This window comes from Sciurus vulgaris (assembly GCF_902686455.1).
Source record: "Sciurus vulgaris genome assembly, chromosome: 11".
In the NCBI taxonomy this organism is placed as follows: Eukaryota; Metazoa; Chordata; class Mammalia; order Rodentia; family Sciuridae; genus Sciurus; species Sciurus vulgaris.
In genome coordinates, this window is record NC_136472.1 from 76,726,290 (window position 1) to 76,751,216 (window position 24,927).

Genomic DNA, 24,927 nt, shown 5'->3' on the forward strand with positions numbered 1-24,927 from the left:
GTGATGGCTGTTCTGCCTCTTGGCATAAACTCCCGGGCAGGGAGGGTTGGTGGACATGAAGCTGGCTGTACATTACATGAAGCTGGCTCACCTGGTTTCAGCTGGATAATTGTTATGGTTTATATATTGGGTGTCCCCCAAAAGCTCATGTGTGAGACAATGCAAGAAGGTTTAGTGGTGATAAATTTGGATTATGAGAGCCTCAACCCAATCTGTGAATTAATCCCCTGATGGGGATTAACTGAGTGGTAACTGAAGGTAGGTACTGTGTGGCTGGAGGAGGTGGGTCATTGGGGGTGTGCCTTTGGGGTATATACTTTGTATCTGTCAAGTGAGTCTCTCTCTCTGCTTCCTGGTTCCATGTTCCCAGCTGCTTTCCTATGCTACACCTTTATGCCATGATGGCCCACCTTACCTCTAGCCCAGAGTCATGGGGTTGACCATTTAGGGTTGACCTCTGAAACCAGGAGTCCCAAAACAAACTTTTCCTTCTTTCTCATTGTTCTTATCTGGTCTTTTGGTCACAGCAGCATAAAAGCTGATTAAAACAATAATAATCTTGAGATGTCCCAAACTGTGTATCTCCCACATGTCCTTGACTCATCTGCACAGTTAGTAATTACTTGTGCCCTGTCCCTGCAGGCATACTTTCATTGCTGAAGAAGAGGGTTGGTCAGGGTAAAACCCTGTCTTGATGGTTGCTTTACAGTCATTATTTCTTCAGCAGTTGCCTGAGGTGGATTTCCACGGAAGAGGCAACTGCTGGGCCAGGGCCTTCTTAGATTCATCTGACACTTTCTGTCCTCTCTTCTCTTTGGCAAGGGGCTCATGCAGTTTGGCTGGTGTCCTCTGTACTGAGCCAGTAGGAGGCCCAGGCTGGAGGTGGGAGGGCCAAACTGTATGTGCATGTGTGGCTTCCACAGGGAAACCCCATCCCCAGGCTAGGGAAACATCATGGGCATCTTTGAACTTCAAAGAAGGACCTTTGAGTTTCTTGCTGTTAATCTTTCAGATACCTCATTCTTCCCTGTTTGACTTCTCTGCTGTCCGGTGCTTGTATAACCAATGCTTTACAATACATTTCCTCTGTTTCAAATGTTCAAAGAAGTCTTTCTCTCTACCTGAAACTGAAGCTTCAAGAGATGAAGTAACCACCCAGAAAAACAACTGTCAACTTCAGTGTTATCTCCATCCAGGTTTTAAAATGTGTATACTGATTAATTTGCTGTTTGAATTTTACAGCTATCTTTGTTGTTATAGGAATAATCAAAACATAACTGGGCCATGTGCATATGGTTTGATCTACTTATTTATTGTAAAAGTTTTGTTTTCTCATTTAATTTCAAAAATCTATTTAATGGCCATTTACTATTAAGTCATAAAGACCTATTATAATTTATTTATTTAATCTTCTGTTATTGAGTATGAAGATTCTCTTTACTTTTTCACTTATATAAATAATGACACAAGCTTCTATCTAGATGGCTTGAGGAAGCCAGCTGAACAACCATTCTCCCATAGATCTTGACTAAATGGACAGCAGATAATTAAAAATCTGCTTATCTCCTCTCCCCCTCCTCAATCATCAGTAGCAACAAATGAGGAAAGAGTTATAGTCTCATGCCACAAACTTCAAGGAAATATTCTGTCCCTGCTGTTGTGATTTTAATCTCAAGCCCATCAGGTGAGAAGCCAGATTGGAGAGAGGTGACCCTATATTTGGAGGATGTGATTAGGCTATCCAGGGAAAAGCTTCAGAGTCCCTGCTTCCTCTCCTGGATCTTAGCATCTAAGCTCTTCAGATAGTTTTCCCTGGTTCACCATTTTTTGGGACATTATTTTAAAACATTTCTAGGACATTATGTCTATGCCTTGAATACATGGGAAGCACGATTGAGACCACCAACAAGGGCGTAGAATGGCAACACTACAGCCATTAATGTTCAGCTGGGAGAAGAACAGATCTGAGACACAATGGGAAGGAAGTCAAGAAAAGTTTAATCATACTTTATAGGAATTGAAAGTCTCATCAGAACTGCTCATATCAAGCATGAGAGAGATGAACAGCAGCCATGGGACAGCTAAGCAAACATAGTCCCCACCCCATTCCACTCCGTAAGGAAGGATAGGAAAGGAAGGAGGAGGACTACTTGCAAAAGGCCAATGAAAAATCTAACTGAAAAGAAAATACATTTTAAGAAAAAAAAGAAAACTTCCAATGTGTATTTGCACTTTCAGAGAACTTAATAAGAATCTGAATTCCATGAAACAAGGACTCCACAATGAGAAATGAGATGACAACACAGCACAATAAGTTGAAAAGAGAGTTCACAATGCTAAGAAAATGGAGCAAAAACTATACTATTACAGAAATAATAAATTAAAAACAAAAAGAACTAAATCAGACAGCTGCAAATTGTATTGCAGACTTAGAAAAAAGGTTTGCTGCAGTAAGGGTGAGAGCTGAGGAAAAGAACAGAAATCAAGGTTGCTGGGAAAAGGATGAGACATGTGAAGGACAGAAAGGATCATTGGTGTCTCTGCTGAAGAGCTCCCAACAACAGGAGTAGAAAATACATTTCATCTGTCTTCTAAGGATTAAAAGGACACACTAGATTCCAGGAAAAATAATAGATCAGAATGATAAACAAGAGAGAATAACCTCTTATAACAAATTTGAATAATGAAGAAATAATTATTTTGGCATCCAAACAGAGAAACAAATCAAGTTCAAGGAGAGAAATCAAACTGACCTCAAACTTCACCAGATGCATTCAATGCCTAAACTATTCTGAGGGAATGACAAAGGAACTAAACGTTATTACACCTGACCAAATGGTTGTGGAAGTATTGAGATAAAGTTAACATCCAAACATGAAATATAAGGACTTAGCATCCACAAGCCCTTCTAGAGAAGACCACTCGATTGGAAGGCATCCATCCATGGAGGGAGGGGAGAAAGCACAGCAGAAGGGCCAGATCATGCTTGAAGGTAGCAAGCCGTGGTGCCTCTGTGTGATTCATGTGGGAAAGTGTGACCCAACATGGCTGTCATCAGCCAATGGTCCCTCATACGTTGTCCTTGAAGTGCAATCGAAGTGTACTATATTTCAAGTTTTTAGAAACTCAGAGGTGTAACTATGAACCTTTGCCTAAAAATGAAAATTGACTGCTGATGAATTTATTCAACGTAAGATGAACCAATATGTTGAATTCTAGACTGGAGATGATTTGATAAAAGTCTAGTTTAGATTCACTCAGTTTAGATACAATTAAAAGAAAAATGTGAAGAAAAAATTTTCTAAAAAATTTATTCTATTTGTTCTAATTAGTTGTACATGACAATAGAATGCCTTTATACATTCTGATAGATCACATATACATAGAGTGTAATTTCTTATGTTTCTGATTATACATATTGCAGGATTACAAGAAAAAAAATTAAACAATTTTATTTTAAACAAAAATTTTAAAACAAAACTAAAAACAAGACTAAACAGCGATCAGAATTATGGTTACATTGCAGCATGTAAATATTATAAATGTTGACAAAATAAAATGACTAATACTCCTGGAAAATTGGAAAGTAAGGCAGGGAAGAAGGTGGCATTATAAAAGTACTAATTTATTTTTCATGCAAAGGGTCAATTAATACCGTTTGAAATAAGTACACCAAATTAAAAACATAATGACTCATAATTCTTAAGATCCTTTAAAAGTATTTTTCTTAAAGGAGATTTCTTATTTCATTTATATATTTGTTATTGAATTGTGTCCCCTAAATAGATACATTGGATTCCAAACACCCAGTATCTCAAAATTGACCCTATTTGGACATGGGGTCTTTATAGAAGTAATTGAGTTAAACTGGAATCATTTAGGGTGTGATCCTAAGCCAATATTACTGCTGTCCTTAAGGTAAGGGGGAAATCTGGACAGAAACTAGCATGTAGGAAGTAAATGGTGATCTATAAGACAAGGACCACCTGAGGCTACCAAAAGCTGACAGAGAAAGCTGGACCAGATCCTTTCCTAGTGCCTTCAGAGGGGGTATGGCCCCCTAAGTATTGTGAGATAATAAATATAAATTTTCTGTTGTTCTAAGCCACTTAATTTGTGGCATTTATTATAGAAGCTCTACAAAACATTTTAAAGGGATTGTTTATAAATGAAATCTGTCATGGTAAAGAGATTTGTCTGAAGTTTACTAGTTCTCCAGTTTAACTTCAATTTCTATTTTTGTCTGTATAAAGTATGTGGAATAGTGTTTTCTTTAATTGTAGCATTAGATGAGACTATTTTATGAACTCATTTCTATTTGTCCAAACATTACCAATCAACCTCATCTACCCATTTTCTGTCTATAGCTTTGGAGAGAAATGTGAAACATTATCAGCTTATTTTGAAGATGATGATTATTGCATAAGATTTGGATTGGTTGTTTTGCTCTGTTTGTACTTTTTGTTATTTGAAATGTTTATCCTTGAGTATAAATACTTTATTTACAAATGAAAAATATCCTTATATTTGAGTCCATCTCTGCTTATCTAATTTTTTGAAGGCCATGGAATCTTAGGTGGTATTTATGTTGTTTTAGACTCTTGATATGCGTGGTTATATTCCTTTCTGGAATACAACAGTTCACCATCATAGAGGCAATGCACAATGCCTGCCTTATACCATCACAGTTCTGGATATTATTATTAAAACAAGTGTAATGGACTAAAAGTGTTTTGGCATTATTTTCATATGCCCTTCTTTATGTATACATCATGTCCTCCCAATTACTCCCAATTGTTTCTGGAAGGTAACATCTCTTATCTTGCCCTGCCCTAGTACACTTCTTTCTTTACCACATTAACCATTTTTGATTGTAAATTTGAGCGACTTTCAGTTGGTTCACAATGCTGTTCAACCATCACCAATAATCCAGAATGTTTACTTTATACAAAATATAAACCTATATCCATTAGGCAGTTCCTCTCCCCCGGGGCCCCCGAGTCCCTACCAACCATGAGTTAGTTTGCTCGCTATCTCTATGGATTTGCCCGGTTTGGATATCTCACATAAATGAAATCATGCATTACCTTGTGTGTTTGGCTTCTTTCACTTAGCATCATATTATCAAGGTTTATCCATGCTGCAGCAAGTATTACTACTTCATTCCTTTTCATAACTGAATATTACATATTTTACTGTGTAGACATACTACATTTTGTTTATCCTTTTATCAGTTGTGAGCATTTGGATTATTTCTACTTTTTGGCTATTATACATAAGTCAAATAGCTATGAGAATTTGCATTCGTGTATTTCCTTGAACACCTGTTTAATATTCTCTTGAGTAGATACTTAAGAAGGGAATTACTTGATCATATGGGAAGTCTATGTTAAGCATCTTGAGGAATTGCCAAACTATTTTCCATAACATCAGAACCATTTTACATCCCTACTAGTAGTGTATGAGGGTCAATTTCATCACATTGCCCCATAAACTTATTTTCCACTTTTTAAAACTTTGCATTTCCCTAATGACTAATGATGTTCGGCATCTTCTCATGGGATTTTTTTTTTTTTTTTTTTTTGCCATTTGTGTCTCCTTTGAAGAAATGCCCATTCAAGTCCTTGGCCCATTTTTTAAATCGAGTCATTTGTCTTTCACTGTTTGAGTTGGAAGAGTTCTTTGTATACTGTACATAATAAATCCTTATCAAATATGTGATTTTCAAATCATTTCTAGGTTGTCTTTTCACTTGTCTTGATAATATTATTTGATATGTAGAGGGTTTTTAATTTTGATAAAGTCAAATTTATCTGTTGTTCTCTTGTTGGCTGTGCTTTTGTTGTCATATCTAGGAATCCATTGACAAATCTAAGGTCACAAAAATTGACTGCTAATTTTCTCTGAAAGTGAGGGTCTAAATTCTCCTTCCTCCATTCCCTTCCCCTTCCCCTTTCCCTTCTTCTCCTTCATGTACACACAACTAGGCCCAGCACCATTTGTTGAAGAGATTATTCTTTTCCCCATTCCCCAAGGGTCTTGGCACACTTCTTGAAAATTAATTAACTGTGGAGGATTAATTGTGGATGGATTCATGGTTTACTCCTGGGCACTCAGTTTTATTGTTTCAATCTATATGTCTATCCCTGTGACTGTGACACATTATCTTGATTACCAATAGTTACAGTAAGTTTTGGAATCAGGAAGTGTGAGTCCTTCTTTTTCTCTCAAGATTATTGTGGCTATTCTTGATTCCTTGCAATTTCATATAAATTTAGGATCAGCATGTCAATTTTATGCAAAGTAATTGGTTGGAATCCTAAAAGAGAATCCATATGTCAATCTGGGAAACATGAACATCCTAACAAAATTGAATGGTATGACTTTGCATCATGTACAACCAGAGAAATGAATAGTTGTGCTCCATTCATGTAAAATGAATCAAAATGCATTATGCTGTCATGTATAACTAATTAGAATGCATAAAAATAAATAAAAAAATACAAAAGTCTTCTGATCTGTGAATGTGGGATGTCTTCCATTTACTTAGACCTTCTTTAATTTCTTTTATCAGTGTTTTGCAGTTTTCAGAATACACTACTTTTATTAAATTCATTCTTACGCATTTTATTATTTTTGACTATTTTAAATGCAACTGTTTTCTTAATTTTTGAATTGTTCATTGAAAATTTAGGGAAATGCAATTGATTTCTATATATTGATCTTGTGTCTTGAACCTTGCTGAATCATTTATTAGTCATAAATAACTAATGGATTCCTTACTAATGGATTTGGAAGTGGATTCCTTGCAGTTTTCTATAAAATGCCATCTACAAATAGATATAGTTCCACTTTTTCCTTCCCAATCTTGATGCATTTTTATTTCTTCTTCTTGTCTAATTGCTTTGACTAGGATCTCTAATACTATGTTAACTAAAATAAAAAGAAGTTATGAAAATGTACATAACTTCAGAGAAGGTGTCCAGGGTGTTCCATTGATGCTGTTGATCAGGGTGAAGAAGTTCCTTTCTATTCCTCATTTTTTCCTTGTACTTTCTGCTCTTTTAGCTCTCCTTTTGTGTGTGTGTGTGTGTGTGTGTGTGTGTGTGTGTGTGTTACTTGGTTTCAAATCTATGGCTCAATCATTTTCAGCAAGTGCTCTACCACTAAGCTATAGTCCCAGTGCATTCCAATATTTTCTATGTTTTAATTTTTGTAATTGCGAAAGTTATTGGATTTTTTCAAGTGGTTTTTCATGTGTTGAACTGACCTGGAATTCATAGAATAACCGTACTTGAACATGAAATATAATCCTTTTAATATGTTTCTATGTTTTGTTAGGATTTTCCATCTACTTTCATAAGAACAGGCAGTCTTTTCTTATTATGTCTTTACCTAGTATTAGGATATTGCTATTCTTGTAGAATAAATTAGGGAATATTTTCTTCACCTCTATTTTTGAAAGAGTTTGAAAAGGACTGGTGTTACTTCTTTAAATAGTTGACAAAATTCACCATTAAGCCATCTGTTTTGGGTTTTCTTTTCCTGCCTGTTCTAAGATTTTTGGTTTGTTTTTATTTTTGCAGTTCTAATTAAGTCTCTTAACTTGATATATACCTACCTATTCACATTTTCTGTTTCCTTTTAAGTCAATTTTAATAGTTGGGCAATTCTAGGAACCTGTTCATTTAGATTATCTAATTTATTGGCATAAGACATTCATAGTATTCTTCTGTAATCCGTTTTGTAAAATTGGTAAAAATGTTACTAATTTTATCCCTGATTTTAGTAATTTCATTTTTCTACTTTTTTTGTCAGTATAGCTAATGCTTTGTCAATTTTGTTGATATTTTCAAAGAATTAATTTTTGGTTTCACTGATTATTAATTTTCTATTTTGTATTTTGTCTCTGCTTTAATCTTTAATGTTTCCTTCTTTCTGCTAGCTTTAGGTATAGTTAGCACTTCTTTTTTTAATTGCTCAAGGTGTAAAGTTAGGTTATTCGTTTGAGATCTTTTCAAGTTTTATAGGCATTTTAAAGGTATAAATTTTCCTCCGAGAACTGCTTTCATTGTATCCCAGAAGTTTTGGTATATTGCATTTTTTATTTCCAATGATCTCAAAGTATTTTCTAATGTCTTCTGTAACTTCTATGAGTAGTTATTTAAGAGTGAGTTCTTTAATACCTATATATTTTTAAATTTTTGTATTATTTATATGTATTAATATTACATTGTGTTCAGAGAAGATTTGTAGATTTTAATCTTTTAAAATTTATTTAAAATTTTAATTTCAATTAAATGTTCTCTGTGCACATGAGAAAAATTTGTATTCTACTGTTGGGTGCAATGTTTCATATAGGGCTGTTAGGTATAATTGATTTATAGTGTTGTTCAAGTAGTCTTTCACTTATTTTCTTTTATTTAGTTGTTCTAGCCATTATTGAAACCAAAAATAGTTGTGTATATATGTTTTTCATTTCTTTCACTTTTGGCCTGTTTGTGTCTTCAGATATACAGTGAATCTCTAATGGACAGCATGTAGTTGGATCTTATTTTAAAAATTCCATTCTGTCTTTCAATTTGAGAATTTATCCCATTTACATTTAATATTTATTGATAAGGCAGGACTTACCTCTTCAATTTTTGTATGTATTTTCTATGTGTTACATATTTTCATTTCTCAATTCCTGCATTACAGCTTTCTTTTCCAATTGACATTTTACTATTTTATTGTTTTGATTAGCTTCTCATTTTTATAATACATATACCTTCCTTAGTGATAATCTGTGAATTATTATATTAATTTATAGTAATTTAGTCTGAATTAATAGAAACTTAGTTTCAGTACTATGTAAAAGCATGGTCTCTATTTAGCTCTGCCCTTCTTATGGTGTTTTATAAGTTAGGTTTTTATACATGTATAGTCATTAACAGATTTATAATTATTGTTTTACATAGTTGTCTTTTAGTTCACATATTTAGAGGAGTTACAAGACAAAATATATATTATTATTTACTTTTATATTTACCTATGTCATTACCTTTGTCAGAACTCTTTATTTATTTTATATTTTGGTACCAGGGATTGAACCCAGGGATGCTTTACCACTGAGCAACATCCCCAGCCCTTTTTAAATTTTTTATTTTGAGACAGGGTTTTGCTAAGTTACTTATGGCCTTGCTAAGTTGCTGAGGTTGTCTTTGAACTTGGAATCCTCCTACCTCAGCCTCCTAGCTACCGGGATGACAGGCATGCACCACTGTGCCTGGCCAGATATCTTGTGTGTGTGTGTGTGTGTGTGTGTGTGTGTGTGTGTTTAGGTTACTATCTAGTGGTCTTTCATGTAGACCCAAGGACTTCACTTAGCATTTCCTGTAGAGAAGTTCTACTAATGACAAAATCTTTCAGTTTTTACTTATCAGAGAATGTTTATTTTATCTTTCATCTATGAAAAATAGTTCTTCTGGGTATGGAATTTTTGGTCAAGAGATTTCTCTTTTACTACTTTGAATATGAAAGTCCACTACCAGCTCTCCTCCATGGATTCTGACAAGAAATCATCTATTAATCTTACTGGAGATCTGTTATATAGGATGAATTTATTCCCTCTTGCTGCTGTCAGCATTCTTTCTGTCTTTGGCTTATAAGAATATGTTTGTAATATGTTTCTAGGATCAATGAGCCCAACCACCTCCTCACAGCGCACAGATACCAGTTGCTGAGCCCACCGCCCCTCCACCGCAGAGAGACACTGCGCCTGCCCCCTGAGCTGACTCAGCGCACCCCCACTGGGGCTCCTCATCTTCTTTGGAGGCTGGTGCAGGCATTCTGATTTATTTCTGAGGGCATGGCCATCATCATTGGAAGGGCAGTTCCATTCCAGAGACACCTACAGGAGACTGGAGGCCCTTTGATGGGTATCTCTATTTACTCACTTACATTCTACACCCTTCCCCATCCTCTTTGTTCACAACTAGAAATACTGTAAATAGTAATCAAATCATACTGTTTATTACAATAATATTAAAGTCTTTATAGGGGCTGTCTGGTTCAGGATTGTATTTTCTTTGTGGGTGTTGTTGTTGATCTCCCCTTCAAAGGAGAGATACTGGAAAACTGCAGGGTCACAATAAGACTGCAGGGGGAAACTTCAGTACCTCTGATCTTCACTACTAGAGGGGAATATATAGAAGCAATGTGAAAAAACAGGGGAAGAAAGTGTCCCTAACAAACCGAGATGCTATTTTGATAGAATCCAATGACAGCATGGCAGTAAAAAGAATTTAGAATCTGCATAATTAAAATGATCTGTGAAGCAAAAGATGAGATAAGAGAGCAAATGCAGGCATTGCATGATCATTCCAGTAAACAGTTAAAAAAGCAAATGCAGGAAGCAAAAGAACACTTCAATAAAGAGATAGAGATTCTGAAAAAACAAACAAACAAACAGAAATACTTGAAATGAAAGAAACAAAAAAAAATTAAAAACTCAATAGAAAGCATCACCAACAGAATAGATCTTGTGGAAGACAGAATCTCAGACAATGAAGACAAAATATTTAATCTTGAAAATAAAGTTGAACAAACTGAGAAAATGTTAAGAAGCATAAACAGAACCTCCAAGAATTATGGGATATCAAGAAAAGACCAAATTTAAGAATTATTGGGATTGAAGAAGGAACAGAGATACAAACCAAAGGAATGAACAACCTGTTCAACAAAATAATATCAGAAAATTTCCCAAACTTGAAAAATGAAATGGAAAATCAAATACAAGAGGCTTACAGAACGCCAGGTACACAAAATTACAACAGATTCACACTAAGTCACATTACAATGAAAATACCTCCATATAAGATAAAGATAGAATTTTAAAGGCTGTGAGAGAAAAGTGTCAGATTACATTCAGGGGGAAACCAATATGTTATCAGTAGATTTCTCAGCCCAGACTCTAAAAGCAAGAAGGGCCTAGAACAATATATTTCAAGCTCTGAAAGAACATGGATGCCAACCAAGAATCCTATACCCAACAAAACTAACCTTCAGATTTGATGATGCAATAAAACCTTTCCATGATAAACAAAAGTCAAAAGAATTTACAAATAGAAAGCCTGCCCTACAGAACATTCTCAGCAAAATATTTTGTGAGGGGGAAGTGAAAAACAACAATATAAGTCAGCAAAGGGAGGAAGTACCCTAAAGGAAAAGCCAATCAGAAGAGAAACCAAATCAAGTTAAACCCTAAAATAAGCCAAAATGACCAGGAATACAAATCATATCACAATAATAACCCTGAATATTAATGGCCTAAACTCAATAATCAAAAGACATAGACTGGCAGATTGGATTAAAAAGAAAGACCCAACAATATGCTGCCTTCAAGAGACTCATCTCATAGAAAAAGACATCCACAGACTAAAGGTGAAAGGATGGGGAAAAACATACCATGCACAAGGATTCAGTAAAAAAGCAGGGTCTCCATCCTCATATCAGATAAAGTGGACTTCAAACCTAAGTTAGTCAGAAGGGATAAAGAAGGACATTTCATACTGCTTAAGGGAAGCATAAACCAGCAGGACATAATGATTTTAAATATTCGTGCCCTAAACAATGAGCATCTATGTACAACAAAGCCTTCTCAATTTTAAGAATCAAATAGACCAAAATACATTAATAGTCGGGGACTTTAATACACCGCTCTCACCACTGGATAGATCCTCCAAACAAAAACTGAACAAAGAAACTATAGAACTAAATAATACAATCAATGATATAGACTTAATGGACATTTACAGAGTATTTTATCCATCATCGAGCAAATATACTTTCTTCTCAGCAGCTCATGGATCCTTCTCCAAAATAGACCATATCCTATGTCACAAAGAAGCCGTTAGTAAATACAAAAAGATAGAGATACTATCTTGTATCCTATCAGACCATAATGGAATTCAATTAGAAATCAATGATAAAATAAAAAACAAAAACTACTCATACACCTGGAGACTAAATAATATGCTATTGAATGATGCAATGATAACAGAAGATATCAGGGAAGAAATAAAAAATTCTTAGAGGTAAATGCGAACGATGACACAACACATCAAAATCTCTGGTACACTCTGAAAGCAGTACTAAGAGGAAAGTTCATTACACTGAGCTCACACATTAAAAAAATAAAAAGTCAACAACTAAATGACCTGACATTGCATCATCTCAAAGTCCTAGAAAAAGAACAGATCAATACCAAAAATAGTAGAAGACAGGAAATAATTAAAATCAGAACTGAAATCAATGAAATTGAAACAAGAGAAACGATTCAAAAAATTGATAAAACAAAATGGTTCTTTGAAAAAGTAAAAAAAATAAAAAATTGATAAACCCCTAGCTACACTAACAAAGAGGAGAGAGAAAACTCACATTACTAGAATTCATGATGAAAAAGGAAAAATCACGACAGACACCTTTGAAATACATAACGTAATTAGAAGCTACTTTGAAAATCTATACTCCAACATATTAGAAAATATTGAAGACATTGACAAATTTTTAGAGACATGATCCTCCCAAAATGAATCAGGAAGACGTACATGATTTAAACAGATTAATTTCAAGCACCAAATTAGAAGAAGCCATCAAAAGCCTACCAACCAAGAAAAGCCCAGGACCAGATGAATTCTCAGCCGAATTCTACAAGACCCTTAATGAAGAAATAATACCAGTACTCCTCAAAGTATTCCAGGAAATAGAAAAGGAGGGAACTCTTTCAAATTCATTCTATAAGGCAAGTATCACTCTGATATGAAAACCAAACAAAGACTCATCTAGGAAAAAAAACTTTAGACCAATATCCCTGATGAACATAGATGCAAAAATCCTTAACAAAATACTGGCAAATTGCATACAAAAAATATATTAAAAAGTTAGTGCACCATGATCAAGTGGGGTTTATCCCAGTGATGAAAGGTTGGTTCAACATCTGGAAATCAATAAATGTAATTCATCACATCAATAGACTTAAACTTAAGAATCATATGATTATTTCAATAGATGCTGAGAAAGCATTTGATAAAATACAGCACCCCTTCATGCTTAAAACAATAGAAAAATAGGAATAGTAGGAACATACCTCAACATTGTAAAGGCTATCTATGCTAAGCCATGGCCAACATCATTCTTAAGAAATTTAAAGGGATACAAATAGGAAAAGAACTTAGTTATTGTTTGTGGATGACATAATCCTATATTTAGAAGATCCAAAAAACTCCACTAGAAAACTTCTAGAACTAATAAATGAATTCAGCAAAGTAGCAGGATATAAAATCAATATGCATAAATCGAATGCATTTCTATTCATAAGTGATGAATCCTCTGAAAGAGAAATTAAGAAAACCACTCCATTCACAATAGCCTCAAAAAAAAACTTGGGAATTAATTTAACAAAAGAGGTAAAAGACCTCTATGATGAAGACTACAGAACACTAAAGAAAGAAATTGAAGAAAACCTTAGAAGATGGAAAGATCTCCCATGTTCTTGGATAAGCAGAATTAACATTGTCCAAATGATCATTCTACGAAAGGTGCTATACAGATTCAATGCAATTCCAATGACATTCCTCATAGAAATAGAGAAAGCAATCATGAACTTCATCCGGAAGAACAAGAGACCTTGAATAGCCTAAACAATCCTGAGTAGAAAAAGTGAAGCAGGAGGTATCACAAACCAGACCTTAAACTATATTACAGAGCAATAGTAACAAAAATGGCATGGTATTGGCAAGAAAATAGACAGACCAATGGTACAGAATAGAAGACACAGAGACAAAACCACATAAATACAGTCACCTCATACTAGACAAAGGAGTCAAAAACATACAATGGAGGAAAGATAGCCCGTTTAACAAATGGTGCTGGCAAAACTGGAAATCCATATGTAGTAAAATGAAATTAAATCTTTATCTCTCACCCTACAGAAAACTCAACTTAAAATGGATCAAGGACTTAGGAATTATACCAGAGACCCTGCACCTAATAATAGAAGGCAAAGTAGGCCTCAATCTTCATCATGTTGGCTTAGAATCAGACTTCCTCAACAAGACTCCCAAAGCACAAGAAATCAAAGCAAGAATCGATAAATGGGATGGACTCAAACTGAAAGGCTTTTCTCAGCAAAGGATGCAATCAAGAATGTGAAGAGAGAGCCTACAGAGTGGGAGAAAATCTTTTCCACATGCACTTCAGATAGAGCACTTATCTAAAAAATTTATAGAGAACTTACAAAACTTTACACCAAAAATACAAATAACCCAATCAAGGAACTGGACAGACACTTTACAGAAGAAGACATACAGGTGATTAATAAATATATGAAAAAGTGTTCAACATCTCTAGTAATTAGAGAAATGCAAATTAAAACAACTCTAAGATTTCATCTTACTCCAATTAGAATGACTTTTATCAAGAACAAAAAGAATAATAGATGTTGGCGTGGGTGCGGGGAAAAAGGGCACACTTGTACATTGGTGGTGGAGTTGCAAATTGGTGCAACCACTCTAAAAAGCAGTATGGAGAATCCTCAGAAAACTTGGAATGGACCAACCTTTTGACCCAGTTATCCCACTCCTTGGTTTATACCCAAAGGACTTAAAATCAGCATGCTACAGTAACGCAGCCACATCAATATTTATAGCAGCTCAGTTAACAAGAGCTAGATCGTGGAACCAAACTAGATGCCGTTCAACAGATGAATGGATAAAAAAACTGTGTTATATATACACAATGGGATATTATTCAGCCATAAAGAAGAATAATATTATGGCATTTGCAAATAATTGAATGGAATTGGAGAACATCATGCTAAATGAAATAAGCCAATCCCGAAGAACCAAAGGTCGAATGTTTTCCCTGATAAGTGGAGAATGATATATAATGGGGGTGGGAGGTGTGGGGAGTGAGAGAAGAATGGAGGAACTTTGGATTATGTAGAAGGAAATGAGAGGAGCAGGGGTATGAAAAATGGTGGAATGAGACAGACATCATTACCCTGTGTACATGTATGATTACACGAATGATATGAATCTACATTGTGTACAACCATGGAAAAGAAATGATGTACCCCATTTGTGTACAATGAATCAAAATGTAGTCTGTAAAGAATTAAAAAATAAATAATTAAAAAAAGTTTCTACGTGGATCTATTTGAGTTTTTAAGTTTGTGGTTCATTAAAATTCTTTCACATGTAGTTTCTTGCCTTTCATAAAATTTGGGAAGTTTCTGGTCATTCGTTTTTGTTTTAAAAATTTATTTTTATTGTGTATTTTTAAGGTGTACAACCTGACGTTTTTGTAAATATTGGCCATTATTTCTTCAAATACTCTTTCTGACCACCTCTCTTTCTCTTGTCTTTTTTTCTTTGAACCTTTCTTGTGCGTACATTGTTATGATAAAAGATGCCTCACAGGCTCCTTACTCTGCCCCATTTTTCTTCATTTTTTTTTCTCCTCAGATTGAGTAATCTTGAATGACACATCTTCAAGTTTGCTGATTCTTTCTTCTGCCTGCTGAAACCTGTTGCTAGTAAAATTTTCTTTTCTTAAAGATGTTTTTGGGGGCTGGAGTTGTGGCTCAGTAGCAAAGCACCTGTCTGGTATGTTTGAGGCCCTGGATTTGATACTCAGCACCACATATAAATAAATAAAATAAAAGAACATTGACAACGAATATATATATTTAAAAAAAGATGTTTTTGTTATAATAGTTATGTAATATAATTTGAGAACAGGTATTGTGATGCCCCTAGGATTGCTCTTCTTGCTTGGTATTGCTTTGGCTATTCTGGGCCTTTTATTCTTCCATATGAATTGCAGGACTGTTTTTTTCTAGTTTTAAGAAGAATATCATTGGAATTTGAATGGAGATTGCATTGAAATTTAATCTGTATATTACTTTTGGTAATATTGTCATTTTGACAATATTAATTCTATCTACCTAGAATACGGGAAGTCTTTCCATCTTCTAAGGTCTTCCTTAATTTCTTTTATAGTGTTTTATAGTTCTAATTGTAGAGGTCTTTCTCAAGTATTTTTTTTTTTTAGGTTATTATGAACAGAATAGTTTTCTTGATTTCTTTTTCAGCAGATTCATTATTACGGTATAGAAAAGCTACTGATTTTTGTATGTTGATCTTATATCCTGCTACTTTGCTGAATTTGTATATCAGCACTAGAGTCTTCTAATGTCTTTCTGTGCCTTCTACATATAGAATCATTTCATTTACAGAGATATTTGACTTCTTTTCCTATTTGTAGCCCTTTAATTTTCTCCTTTTGCCTGATTGCCCTGGCTAGAGTTTCAAAAAACAGTATTGAATAGGAGTTGTGAGAATGAACATCCTTGTCTTTTTCCAGACAAATCAATAAAGAAAATGTAGTATATATAGCAAATGGCGTTTTGGTCATATATAAGAATGAGATTATGGCATTTGCTAGTAAGTGGATGGAACTGGAGAACATGCTAAGTTGAATAATTCTAGCTCAAAAAGTCAAAGGTTGCATGTTTTCTCTCCTATGTAGAAGCCATAAAGAAATAAGGAATTAAAAGGGGTGGGGGTAATCCAATGAAAATAGAAGGGAGATCAGTGGAAGAGAGGAAGGGGATTGAGGGGGAGAGAGGAGGGATGAAAGTAGAGATGGATTCCAGATGAAATTGACCCAATTATACTATGTACACATATGAATATATCACAGTGAACTTCAACTTTATGGAACCTGTGAAGAACCAATTAAAATAATAAATTAGAAAAAGGAAGACCAGTAAAGGAGAGGAAGGGAGGAGAGCAGGGAAAGTGAAAATACTGAGGACTGAAATGGAGTAAATTATATTCCATTCATATTTGAGTTATATCAAAATGAACTCCACTATTATGTAAAACTATAGTGCACTAATAAAAACATAAAAACAAAACTAATCCGTCGGTAAGATTTTTCCAGAAAAGGAAATCTTATTCTTAATTTGCTAAACTTTTATTTTCAAATTTTAGCAGTTTTTAATGCAAGTTGTAAATATGGTTACTTTATTCCTGCACCTTCTCAGTTGTTTCTTCTTCATATTTGCCCTTTTCCTTTCCTACTTGGCAAGACTTGGCCTTCAGTTCCAGGATCTTTTTGTGGTCTTTGTCCAGTTTTAGTCTGGTGATAACCACCTTGCTGGGGCGAATGCACACATGACAGTTGTGCCATTAGCCTTTCCCCGCTGCACCCGTTCAATATAGATGGTATATTTCTTCCTGTAAACCTGGACCACTTTACCAATCTGCTGACCTTTATAATGTCCTCGCACAACCTGAACTTCATCATCCTTTGGGATGGGCAGAGATGGAACATTGTACTTCTTTCTCAGCTCTTTGGGAACAGGGGAGGACGTAATCTTCCTGCGAATGCATGAAGGTGCATTGAAATGCCTTTTGCGGTTCTTGCTTGGGTCATAAGTCACAAAAGGATTGAACTTCATTTTAGCCAATGCTGCTTCAGCGATGGCCGCAAAAGGGAAGAGCTTAATTTGCTAAATTTAATTTTCATTTCAGTGAGTGTATATTTAAACCCCAGAATTTCTATTTCATCCTTTTAAAAATAATTTCTGTATCTTTTTTGATATTCTCTATTTGGTGAGATATTATTCATCTCTATCTATCTCTATGTCCATGGTTTCTTTTAGCTCTTTGACAGCTGGTTTAAAGTCTTTGTCTAGTAAGTAAAATATCTTCACTTCTTCAGAGACAGTTTGTTCAGTGTGTGGTCTATGCTTCCTTATTTGTTTTCCTCATTTTTTGGTTGTTTTTGATTGAAAACTCAGCATTTAGAATATTATAACTTGATAACTTTGGAAATCTGATTTCCCCTCCTTTCCAGAATTGTTGATGTTTGATATCATTGTTTGTTTAGAGAGTTTTCTGAACTAATCTTATAAAGATAATAATTTTTGTAATGTATGGTGACTGAAATTCTTATTGTTCAATTAGTGATTCAGCTGGGATTTTCTTGAACCCTGAGGTCTAGCTATTTTTTCCCTTGACAAAATATTTACTTGGGTGCTGTAAGCTTTTGGTTACTTTTCCAAGTTCTGACAAAGATGATTCTAATTTTTTTGTGGAGATTATGTGTAGGGATGTGTTTTTGGAGTTTCCCACTCAAACGTTTTTGTGGATATCACTCTTTGGGTAGCATCTTTCTAAAATTTTATTTGTTAAGTGAATGAATAATTACAACCATGTGTTGAGCACCTCCTATATGAAAGAAACTGTGGAATATGTACTCATGTATGATCTTATGTGAACCCAGTGACAACTATAACCTAGGGATTTCTATCATCCTTATATATATTTATGTCTCTTTAGGTACAGAATGTGTCTGGCCATCCCTGATAGCAAGCAGGAGAAGACTTTAGTAAGTACCTTGGACAACCTCAGTTCAATTGCCTAAGTGCCTCAGATACTGGTTAGTGAGGATTTGAGTCAGTTTTAGAGGCCAAGTGTCTCACCCTAGCTGGTGAGGGTGGTTATCAGGACCCAGAGAGCTGACTACTTGCAGGAAGCCCTTGAGGCCACCTTGTAAGACATGAGGGTCATGATCTTCTGAATGTGTTAAAGCTGGGTGCTCATTTCAACCTCACCACTTTCTAATTACTGCATTTTGATTACCTTGAACACTCATTTTCTGCAAAATGGGCTTAATAGTTAATGCCTTCAGTGACAAAACTCCTCACAGTGGGCATGATTCAAGAAATGGGGAATTTTAGTTTGTTTTGGCAAAGAGGGAGCAGCTCACCCCTTGTGGAAACAACTATGATCCAGGCACTGCCTTGACATTCAAGATTCAAGGCTTTTATCCACCACACTCCTAAATCTACCCTAGATCTGTCTAGTTTTGCAGGGCTGGTTATCAAGGCCCAAATATTGCCTGTGTTTTCCTGACTCACTGGTATGCCTGTAGTCAAGCTGTTCTTTCTATCTAAAATTCTTTTCTTTTTCTGCCAGATATATCTGTCAAAATTGATCAAGACTCGTATCAAAGGCCACCAGTTCTGGGAGGTCTATTCTAGCTCTTCAACTAAAAGCCCCACTGCTTCTGGGACCTTACTGTACTTGGTCCAGAGCACCCTGCTTTCTCATGCATGTTCACTCACTTGCATCCTTCCTTGAGCAGGGAGCAGCTGGGGAGTCAGCAATTACACTGACCCTATCTATGCCTCAGTCTGTAGAATATTACAGAAGCTCCAGTAACTGTACATTATTCTATTTGTGAGGTATGATTTTTGTGGTTAATTTTTGAAAATTTCTTTCTTTGACACCATTTTCGATGGTTTTATAAGAATTTTGCTTTTCTCAAGGTGTGTGTGTGTGTATGTGTGTGTGTGTGTGTGTGTGTGTGTGTGTTGGGTGGGAGGTAGGATTAGGGATCTACCAATGTGAAAATCATCCTGTAAGATAGAAGAAGAATGTGAAATCCTTCATAGGAACAGTTCTGGGACCTGGATCTTGACCTAATCATGACCATATTTTTAGACTTTTGGTATTTTAGGCATAAGGTAGGTGCTCTGGGAATGTTGGGGAGTGCAATTTATTGTATTACCATGAATAGCTCTTTTCTGTCTGAATGTTGTCTTTGTGTGACTTCTAGAATCTTTTTTTTTTCCATAAGCTACTCAAGTACTCTACCACTGAGCCATATCCCCAGCCTTACTTCTAGCATTAAAAAAATTCAGACCTTCATATCTTAATGAATGAGAAGATGACCTTTCTATCACTCTTTCTCCCATATTACCCTTCTTTCTTCCTTTGGCATAGAAATATCTTGTCCTCAAGATAAGTGTTGAGATAGAAATATCAAGTTCAGGGGTTGCATGTCAGGTTAAAAACTGTTACATATATTTGGGATCTTAAATATCTCTCACCTACCAGCTCCTATCCCAGACTAGTCCCCATCTCTTGGAGGAAGCCTAGAGGAGACAAGTGGAGTTTGTTCATTAAGAGGCAAGGATCTGCCTCCAGGAAAACGCCAGCTAGTTACTAGGATTGACTAACCTCAGGGTGCTGCTAAAGGAGAAAAAAAGGTTTATGGAGTTAAGATAGCTTTAGATTCAAATTCCGATTGTTTGCCTATAATTTAGATTTTTCAGGGCAAGTTTCTTCATTTCTGTGTCTTGGAATTCTCATTATAAAACTGGCATCAAAATAGCTACCTCGTAGAATGATGAGTGAGATGAATAAATGTTTGCTGAATGGTTGAGTGGATAAATGAGCGAGTGGTATCCATTAAATGCTGGAGCCCCAAAGTTGGTCAAAACATGCATTGACTTAGGCAATGACCTTTTCAAGGAGGGAATACGGTGGGATCAGAATTTCAGGGTGGGGGGGTACGTTTTATTGATTTTAGAATTGTCAGAACATATGGATAATAAAAACCAGTCTGGTTTTGTTTCTGTTTTGTTTTTTCACTGTTTTAAAATTCTCTACAGACAGTGGACCCCTTATTGCTTATATTCCAATTGGATTGCTACCTGCCTCCTTCTCCCCACCCACCCCCAATATCTCTCAGTGGGAGATGAGATTTAAGGATTATGGAAGAAGAAGACCTGTCCCTGGTTGTCCCTCTGGGCCTTTACTTGTAGATTTTAAGCTATTTCTGAAACTTCTTGCTTGTTCACTCTGAAAAGGAGTTTGCAATGGAAATTTCTCCCCCCTTGAAATCTTTGTTAATCTAATTGCAATTGAAATGCATAAATGAAATGACAAAAGCTGCATTTTATCAGCAATTATAGCAATTTTCTTTTATTTACTGAAGTCTGACCTCTGCTGTATTGATGAATTGCACTTTTTCAAGGTCTATTTTCCCATCAGCAAAGTCAGGTTGTTTATAAAATGATTGGCATAAAATGTCGTTCTCCCCTCACCTGTTTTTTTTTTTTTTTTTTGGTTGTTGTTCTCCCTCATATTTTAAAAATGTGTCCCAACTCTGAAGAAATTGACTAGGAATTTACAGAGACTGTTTGTCTCCATCTGAGTGTGTACGTTCTTACATGGAGGTTGAAAGCATTCAACAACAGTCTTTTCAGTGCTAAAATCTGAAAAATAAGCAGCATTTAACATCTTGAACCTCTGTCTTCTGAGTCCTTAGTGATTTGGAGTGTGAAATTTCCACCTATTATGTTTTCAATCCTTCCATCTAATTGCTCCTTTCCAAGGTGACACTGAAAGTCACTGTGGGAAGGTTGAAATGAGAGAGGAGCCCTTTCCCCGTGTCCAGGCCGTCTCCAAATCCTGACAGCTCCGCCTCTTGGATCCCCTCTTTCTCTCCACCTCTGCGGCCACTACCCTACTAGCTGTGACTTTCATCTGCTCTCTGTTGGACCACTGCATCCACCTCCATACTGGTCTCTCTGCTTTCAACCTTAATTCGTTCATAGTTCTTTTTCCATCCTCTACACACCTGCCAGAATTATCTAACATGCCCTATGACCCACAGAAAAGCATCTCACCTCTTTAGAATGACCTCAGGGCTATAAGTGACTGGAATCTCAGTCCCTCCATCCGTGCACGTCTTGTCCCACCTTCCCTGCCCCGCCTTTCACTCTGTGCTCCAGGGACCCGCAACCCAGTCTGATCTTCACCTCACTAGGTGACTGCCCCGCTCCCCTTTGCTTTGCTCTGCCCAGGTCTAGAAAGCTTCTTTCCTTCCCTTGGCTCTGCCTGGCTACCTCTTATTCAAGCGTCTCAACAATTTATCTGTCACCTTCTCCCTGAAGCCTCTGTGATTACTGATTTGTATTATGAATCTCTTTATCCAAGTAATTACCACCTTGCCATGCAATGACTGATCTGTCTCTGCTTCCACATCACATAGAGGACAGGTTCTGTGAATGTAGGAAATGTATCTTAGTGAGCACTCTGATACCTAGCTCAGCCACTCACATGTGATCTGCTAAATAAATTATGCCATCTAATAATTGCCCAATAATTGCCAGTTTCCTTTTCTTTTTTTCCTTAGTCCTTAGAGTACCAGTTTTTCCATCTGTGTACTTCAAACTGCGTATGAAGTTTCTTGTCTGGAATATCTCCATGCATTGCTTTGAGGGTCAAATTAACTGTGGGATATAAATGTGTGATACAAACTTGAAAGCATTTCCTAATGTTAGTTTTTTCTATTATTACTCCTCTTTGAAACTTCCATTGAAATCCCCAGTCATGCTCTCCCGTCTCCATCAGCAACTCTCATTGAATAAAATATTTCAGATGAGGCGCAGAGGCCCCAGACAAACCAAATATGATAAATCAAACCAAAGAAGGCCACCAAATGAACTGGACCCTGACAAATCTAGATCATTAGCTCATACCAGTAGTTTATTCAGTATTTTTCCTTTCCCCTTCAAGACATATGGACACTCAGCCTTCTTGTTTTCCCATTCTTTATCTCTCATTTTTACACAGTAGATTCTCCCTTCCTTTTTCATGGACTGCCTTGCTTTCTGAGCAAATGATAGCTAACAATGTTAATGATAGTTGATACTAGTATTCATCATGTTTCACATACTATATTGATGCACTTAATGCTCTCCCAAATTCTTGGAGGTGGATATCTTATTTTCTTCATGGACAGATGATCAGTCTTTGGATTGGCTAAAGCACATTTTCAGAAGCTTTCCAGTGAGATAGGAGTGAGTCTAGGGACTGTACACTTGACCCTCATGTTCAAAGACCTCTCAGGGATCAGGGATGTGTGTCCTGTTTCTCCCTCTGGATTGTGGTCTATTGACTAGGGTTTTTTTTTTTTTTTTTTTTTTTTGGTATGGTTTGGCTCTTACATACCCTTGCATTTTTGCACTTCCAGGAAACATCGTGAAATGGAAATATTCTCATTGGAAATATTGTAGTGTCAGGAAAAAGTTTTGTGCAGACAGAAGATCCAGATTAAACATCCTAGTTTCACTGCTTAAAAGCAGTAGAAGATGGGAAAAATAGAAATTTTGACCTAGATCTGTTAGGGAATAGAATGAGAAATTACAAGTGGAAGCACTTACCTAATGCCTCAGTAGCCAGGATGCTTGCTGAGTACTAATTCAACTTCTTGGAGTCTTAGTTTTCCCATATGTTATTGTATTCATGTTCGACATCAACTCTGTGTGTGTGTGTGTGTGTGTGTGTGTGTGTGTAGTCACCATTCCAATTTTGTGAAGGAGGAAACTGAGGAACAGAGAGAGGTCATGATCTGGTGTCCCCTGAGATAATTTCCTCTTGATTTTGGGAACCAGCTTCCCAGCTCTTCCAGAAAGCCTTGGATCACTTAGGAACTTACCCACTGTCAAGCCTGCTCAAGTCAACTTGGATGACTTTCACTCTATTTTCACCATACAAGGTCTGGTAAAATAACTAAATCTTTCTATTGTACCACATTTCTTAAAAGTCCCTCAACTGAGAATGCCAGACCTGTGGCTAGGCAGGTGGAGCTGAACTGCAGCCTAAAGCCAACCTTAAAGGCATCTCTTTGATATCATTTTGTTGTTCATTTTTTAAGTCCTGATAATTGTGTCTTAAATATTTTGGCTTAAGTGTATATGACTTACTCTGCCATACAGGATTGAACGTTTCCATCATGGATAGGACAAGCTGATTCTTATTCCTCCAGAGGTCCTGAATTGCTCTGGTGGGGGGAACATGGCACACCAGGATTCCAGAAGAGTTAGGCAGGACTCCCCAGAACAGACATTTGTTATATTCCTCTGGCTGCAGGTATCAGAAAAATGATTTGGAGCTGGTCCTTGAAGGACTTGGGGCAGTTCACTGACAGATAAAGTGGAAAAAGTGGTTTTGGTGGAATAACATGTGGGCAAAGACACATCACCCATAATGGTCAATGGCAGGGAATCAACTCTCTTTTTGGAAAGTGATTGAGTCAAATCTGCATCATATTTATTTATTTATTTATTTATATGTGGTGCAGTACCTCACACGTGCTAGGCACATGCGCGACCACTGAGCCACAACCCCAGCCCAAAGAGTTTTGTTTTTTTTTTTCTCCCCTGAGGTGCAGGGTATTCGAACCATGGCCCTTGGGCATGCTAGGCGAGTACTCTTGAAAACAAGCTATTTCTTCAGCTCTGCATTATATTTTGAACCTGCAAATCAGGTAGATAAATATTTCAAGTATAGCCTCCTAGCCATGAGAAAACAGAGCCTGTCAGTCCTGGTCCTTCCCTTTCCCGGCAATAATGTCTACGTTTGTCATCTTAGTTCTACCAAATATTTAAAATATGAATAATGGAGACCCATGATAAAGAAATCAGTCTGATATTTCTCTTCATTGAGATTAATGATTGTAATTTGCCTTGTGGTGGAGGAGGAGTGGGGTGAGTTATATAAGAATGGTCTACTACATGAGGAGTGCAGGCCATATATGAGGCTCAATTTGAAAAATTACGGCTTTGCATGCACTTATACAGAAGAACCTGATAGAGCAAAACTTTACCCCAGGTTATGGTAGGTCTCATGAGTAGCCCAAGGCACCAAATCTCTTTCAGAGATCCCAGCCAACCTAAGCTCAGTCCAGTCTGGTTTTTTATAGCCCATTTCTTTGCCTGTTCTTGTGCTTTTCACAATGCCTTATACACTCCAGTATGTAATCAACAAATTAACTCAAGATAATAAAAAGACCAGAGAGGCAGTGTAGCACAGCAGTTAAGAGCAAGGACTGTCGAACCAAACAGATGAAGGAAAACATGATGTTTGGCCACTTGCTATGGGGAACTAGCGGGAGGAGGTTTATTGCTCTGAGCCTTGGTTTTCCTCGTGTTGGATGAGGATGTCGTGAGGATATTTAACACATCTGGAGCATACTAGAAGCTCCAGGACCATTGCCTCCTTTTCTCTAAATATCTTT

At 36.3% G+C, this 24,927-nt stretch overlaps 1 pseudogene across 1 annotated transcript; it reads right to left on the reverse strand.

Moving 5' to 3' along the window:
* Positions 1-17,072: 17,072 nt before the first annotated feature.
* Positions 17,073-17,545, reverse strand: LOC306638730 (large ribosomal subunit protein uL24-like; annotated as a pseudogene). The gene has a single exon. The product of its transcript is annotated as a large ribosomal subunit protein uL24-like (transcript).
* Positions 17,546-24,927: the final 7,382 nt, after the last annotated feature.